Genomic DNA, 6,196 nt, shown 5'->3' on the forward strand with positions numbered 1-6,196 from the left:
TTTACATCTTTATTATATTTTACGGGGTTTTTTCTCTCCAAGTGTATGTGTAATTTGAACATTCAGAATATAACTTTGGTTTTGAAATTGTGGGATGTGGCGTTTGAGAGTGTTATGAGATATAGTTTGTTTTCAAAAACACATTCTTTGATATTTATTTCATAGTATTAATAGAAATGATGTTTAAATTAAATTTGAGTTTCAAAATTTTCATTACAACTTTGAAATAAATAAAGGTAAAAGACAATCCCAGTATTCCGTTCAAGGCGGGGTTTAAATAGGATTTTCTTTATCTTAAAAGAGGCAGACAAACCATACCCTATACCCTCAAGGAGCAAGTAGAGAGGGATGCGTGCATGCAGTCAATAACCCCCAATCTGATACCCGCGTCTAGAAGAGATTGAACTTCAAACCTTCTGCTCTATATACCGATATTCTATCCATTGAGTCACAAGCTTTGAAATCTTTAAGTTTAAATTGTACTATTTCGAGAATATTTTTCAGAAGGGAGAGGAAGTAAAGGATATTAATTTGAATTATGAATTTTAGTATGAGAGTGAATAAATTAAAGGCACTGTTTGAAGACTAGATGATCAAGAAGTTTAAAACAATTGACAAGTGATAGACTTATTCAAGTTCACTGGTTTGTGTAAATAATTTCTCAAAAATTTCATAGTAAATAATTTCATAATACACAACTAATTTTAGGCTCTATAATAACCAAAACTCCTATTAAATCCTGTACAAGGCTTGACCCGCAAGGGTTAAGTTGGAATGTTCTGGTAAAATGATTATAAATTTTTATTCAAGTGTTAAAAGTTGTTAAAATGGGAACTAATTAGAATCATTCAGGTAAGTAGAATCGAATCAGTAGAATCAAATTGTAAGATTATACGATAAACCTAAATGTGCTATTTAGTCATAATTATTCATCTCAAAAGTGTAAATTTTATGTATTAAAGTTTCATTCTCTTTACTTCTAATAATGAAATGGAAAAACATGTAATTATTAGTTTAAATCTTTATACCGATAAAAAAATTTATTTTTTGAAAATTATGATGTTGGATCATTAAATTGAAAGAAAAATTAATAAAAGATGGTACATAAGAAAAATTAATAAAACTTAAGAATAAATTTATAGAATCGGATCTCTAAATTGTTAGATCGTGGAATTATAATATGAGTCTAACTCTACAAACTTTATTTTAATTAGAATCGTAAGATTCCACCAATGTAGGGTTCTAACTTTAATTTAGAATAAGGCCCTATTTAGATCACCTTAAAAAGATAACTAAGCAGTAAAAATTAGTTTTAATGAGTAAAAATCACTTTTAATCAGAAAAACTTAGTTATAATCTATTTAGGTGTATTATCTATTTTGGGCATATTGTGTATATTTGTAGTGGACTATTTGTATTAGGGTTTTCCTTCTTTTTTGTATAAATATTTTATTTATGAACAATACAAAGAAAAAGATTTTATTTCTCTACATGGTATCAGACTTAGGTTATTTCTTCAATTTTTCATCTGTTTCCATATTTTTTTTCAATCTCCAAAACAAATCACACACTTCTCCATTCTAGGCAAAGTCATTGCTTCAATGGTGTTATTCAATTAATTTGACTGGCCGTCAATTAAACAACTAGATGTTCGACGCCACATTTTGCCCCTTTTGCATTTTATGAATTTTGAACAACACTTTCATAACTGGAAGTTCTTTTCTAAGTGTATTATTAATTAATTTGAGTGGGCAATTTGGTGTTTGGTTTTACAATTTGGTTGAATCTGTTTGCGTGCATGATTAGCAATTTGTGTTTTTTTTATTTATTTATCCATGGATGGACTATATATTTATGGCGTACATGCAACACCCATAGTTGTAGCTTCAATATCAGGAATTCCTAGTAATGAGGTTGTTGATTGCCAGTTTTTAAATGACATATTGCCTGGGATGACAAATGCTCAACGGCAACAATTTATCGATTTAATTGGTAACTCTTCAAGCAATTGCCCCCATGGTAGGACTCCTTTTCCTTGGCTTATTGATTCGGGTGCTTCCCACCATGTTACTAGTATTCTTGATTTGTTAAGTAATGTTCATCATGTGTCTGATTATCCGATTGGGCTTCCGGATGGTACAAAACTTGTTTCCACCATGCAGGGCGATGTGGCATTATGTTCGGATATTATTCTTCACAATGTGTTTTATGTCCCCAAGTTACAGTGCAATTTAATTTCTGTTACTCAATTAATAGATGATCAGAGTTGTACAGTTCATTTCACTAAAATAATTTGTGTTATACAGGATCTACATTTGAGCACTTTGATTGGAGTGGGTGAACGGAGAAACGGATTGTACTACTTTCGTGGCTTTCCAAGGATTAGTGCAGTCAATACTGATGGGGCATCATCTACAGATTTATGGCATCAATGCCTTGGGCATCCATCGGACAAAGTAATGAGGTCATTCCCTTTTTTTGTTAAATCTAGCAGTAAAATTTCCATTAAACCTTATGGTATCTGTCATCAAGCCAAACAATCTAGAGATAAATTTCCCGTTAGTTAAAGTAGAGCGATATCTTGTTTGAGATCATACATTGTGATTTATGGGGGAAGTATCATACTCCCTCCTCTTGTGGTGCTACTTATTTTCATACTTTGGTGGATGATTATTCTCGAGCTGTAACACCTCGTAATTTATCGGGTTTAAAAAGAAAATATAATAAAATAAAATAAATAAGTATTATTAAATTATATTATTTACATAGATAATTATAAGAAATAAAGTAAGTTAAATTTTAACGGTAACGCGTTTTATCACGTACGTTGTTATCGCGTAGCGTTTCTTTTCTGTTTTAACAAAAAAAACAATATAATAATTACTTAATTAATTAATTAATTAATTAAAAAATAAAAATAGGTTTTTCTCACTTATACCCACGTACTTTAAAAAATTCTCAGTTGTACCCAATAAATTTACCAATTCTCAATTGTACCCAATAATTAGTGTTAATTTAGCAACAATAACCATTTTTTTACCCACACCTTAACAACAGTTATCTTTGGGTTTGGGTGGGAAATTTCCCTCCAAATGTCACGTGACTATAATCCCAACACTTCATTTCCACCTTCCTTCATCATTTTCAATTTCCTTCTTCACTGAGCAATTCTAAAATGATTACTGTTCAAAGAGTAATTCTAAAAAAAAAGAGTTGATATAAGCCATATTCACATTATAATGCTACTGGTAATGAAAAGCTTTGTTTAGTCATTGGTATAAAAATTCATCTGATTTGTCATTAACTTCATATAAATACCATTTACAAAATGTTCAAAGAGTAATTCATAGCAATATCCTAAAATAAAGATTAGAGTAGCAAAAAAAGATCAAACACTACAGTTAAGGCAAAATTCCCAGTTGACTCGGTTGAGGTTCTTGTGATATCATGTTATCAATTAGATCAGAGTGGTGGTGTTCAGAGCATGCTTTCCCTTTTTGCTTCTTTTTGAACCCTTTGACTCACTGGTTGAAGCATGGTCAGTTTAAAAAACCTTTCTTGATTTCTATTCTTTAACAAAGTTTAAAAATTTGTTATAAGAATTAAGTTATATTGATATTTAAATAAATTTCTTTTATGATTTGCATTTCTCTAACAAAATTTCAAGTAATGTAGTCATCCAAGAATTTATAAATCCTTTAGCAAAATTTGATTTGTTTGAAGGATTGTGTTTATATATATGTCTTGATTTAAAAGGGTGATTTGGTTTTATGATTCTCTACAAATTTTAATTTGTTAAGAGAATTAAGTATTTAATTTAATTATCATAATTTATGAAATTTTAAGTTTCTTGAAGGATCTTGTGGATGGGCATGTTTCTTTTTATTTGATGGCTTTTATGCTTTGTTGATGGGGTTTTGTGTGTTAATATATGTGTGGAAATATCAAGTGGTTGTGTGATAGAAAAATTGGTCTTGTTTGTTTTATCTTAGTAGTTGTGAATTTGGTCTTGATAGATCTATTTTGGTCATGAGATTAAAAAGGTTAATAATTTAAATAATGTATATATATAAAATAATATTAATAATAAAATAATAGAATTTTTTTTGGCAGCAGCAGTTTCTGCCTCGATATTGGTGCCGATCCAGACGCGTTAGTCGTGTTCCGTTGTTGTTTTATGTACCCAATGCGTTAAAAACTCGTTAAACCTTAAAATACAAAAATAGTAATTGACGCGTTCCGGACGCAGTGGCGAAGTTAGATTTTCCATTTGAATTTTGTAAACAGTCCGACTCGACCGTTTAAGTTTCTGGTTAAATTTTAAAGTTTAGAACTATTGGGTGTTGGATGAAAACATTTAAAATTATCAAGTCCTAGTAATATCTTAGTAGTATAGAATGGATTAAATGTGTAAACGCGTTCTAATACGTGATCATTTTGTTTGTGTGTTATTTAGGACCTCGATTCATAAGAGGGCAAAATTTCTATCGTGATTAAACTTCGTTTGTTGGCAGCACTTCAAGGTACACGCTTAGACCATACTGTATATGTGCTTGTGCAAGTAGTGTTGTTTCATTTCTAATCGAGGCATTGTAAATCACATAAGGATTAGACATTTCAAATAATTTGAAAGAAGTTAATTGGGAATTGAGGATTTATGTGTTTGTTACCCAAAGGGGTTAATGTTTTGGTTTGTATTATGTTACCCAAAGGGGTTAACGTTTTGGTTTGGATTATTACAATTATTGTTCCCATGGCAGTTTTGGATCATTACGGTCACCATGGGGGTATGCATACTTTACCTTTGATGACCCGCACAGGACGGACAACGTCTTAGGTCGGTGGTTACATTGGGATTAGCTCTCCCAAATGTATTCCTCCAAAAAAGATTTTGGTTTATACTTGAACAACCCGAACAGGACAGGCTACGCCACAAGTTGGAATTATCTAATAATGAATGTATTAGAGCCTATGCATGCTAGGATAAACACATTGCTTGTATTCAACCTGTTTGACATTTGTATAAAGTCTCTGACGTGTATTGGATTGTTATTTGAAACCTGATACGTTTTGTCACCCGACGACTAGTAGGTTGATTGCAGGTGGGAACTGGAGTGAGGGCTCGACTTAGAACCTGTAATCACCAAGACCATGTTTTTTTTTGTAATAAGATTATGAGTAGATATAACTCCGAATTATATAACAAGAGATTGTGTTGGTTTCTTTTCGCTTTCGTAAATTTTCTTTAGTTGATCTAGAGGCCAGTAGGCTCTCGAGTTGTACTTAAGAACTTCCGCTGACTTATTTCTTTTACTTTGGTACTGTTTTCTTTTTTAATTATATTTCTTTATCAACGGAACGTTGACGATCCTAGAGGAGACTTTTCTCTAGAGTCCGAAGAGTGGATCGAAATTCGTAATTTCATATGAATTTCCGAGTCACTTAAATCGGGCCGTTACACGAGCAGTGTGGGTGTATCTCCTTTTTGACAAAACAGAGGTTTATAAGATGTTTATTTCTTTTTCTTTTCCAAGAATGAGCGACAATTTTATGCTAAAGTTAAAGTGGTGCGTAGTGATAATGGTATAGAGTTCAATTGTATGTGAGAATATTTTGAGTGTAATGGCATTTTGATTTAAACTTCACGTGTTGGTACACCTTAACAAAATGGATGGGTTGAGCGTAAGCATCGACATATTTTGATTATTGCACGGGCTTTATGTTTTCACGCAAAAAAAAGTTCCTTGAGGCCAATGCTCCTAATAATAATATGGCCCCAAGTATTGGTTCAAATAGTTCCTTGAGGGAGGAGGTTGTAGCCACTCCCACTATTCTTGACGAAGGACAAAGAGGCAAAGGCAAGCGCATAAGGTATCCCTCTACAAAGTTGCGTGGTTTTGTCACTAATACAATCTGAAAAGTCACTTCGTCTTCTTCTCCTTCGCCATCCACTTCATCTTAAACCTCAGGTAATTCCTACCCTATAGCACATTTTGTTAATTGTGATAGGTTTGTTGTGGGACACCAAAATTTTCTTACAGCTATTACCACAACTTCAGAACCTCAATCCTTCAAGGCCATCATGAGAGACCTCGGTTGGCAAAAAGCTATGCAGAAAGAAATTCAAGCATTAGAAAACAATGGTACTTGGCGTGTGATAGATCTTCCTCCTGGAAAGAAAGGTCTTGGTAGTCGA

Source organism: Amaranthus tricolor, chromosome 1 (assembly GCF_026212465.1).
Source record: "Amaranthus tricolor cultivar Red isolate AtriRed21 chromosome 1, ASM2621246v1, whole genome shotgun sequence".
NCBI lineage: Eukaryota > Viridiplantae > Streptophyta > Magnoliopsida > Caryophyllales > Amaranthaceae > Amaranthus > Amaranthus tricolor.